This window comes from Geospiza fortis, unplaced genomic scaffold (assembly GCF_000277835.1).
Source record: "Geospiza fortis unplaced genomic scaffold, GeoFor_1.0 scaffold439, whole genome shotgun sequence".
In the NCBI taxonomy this organism is placed as follows: Eukaryota; Metazoa; Chordata; class Aves; order Passeriformes; family Thraupidae; genus Geospiza; species Geospiza fortis.
The window spans coordinates 180448-180834 of NW_005054618.1; positions in this window are offsets into that span (position 1 = coordinate 180448).

Sequence of the window (387 nt, forward strand, 5' to 3'; positions counted from 1 at the left end):
CCCGCCCCGCCACCCCAACCCCTGGCCCGGCTCCCACCCCGCAGTGCCCGGACCTGCTCCCACTCCCGTTTCCCACCCTTTTTCTCCGCACCCCATCCCCTCTCCGCCCTCATTTCACATCCCCGGACCCATTTCCATCCCCAGGACCCCTTTTCCATTCCCTGCAGCAAATTCCCGCTGCGCAAACCCAATTTCCACGCTGTTCCCATGCCGTTTCCCACAACCATTTCCCGCACAATTCCCACGCCATTTCCTGACCCCAAACCTGCTCCGTCCTCCTTTCCCACCCCATTTCCCGGCCCCAGACCCATTTCTGGAGCTGTTCCCCGGTAGCCCCGGTACCTCGGCGGGGGCACGGTGCCCGTCCAGCAGGTGCTCGGCTCCAGC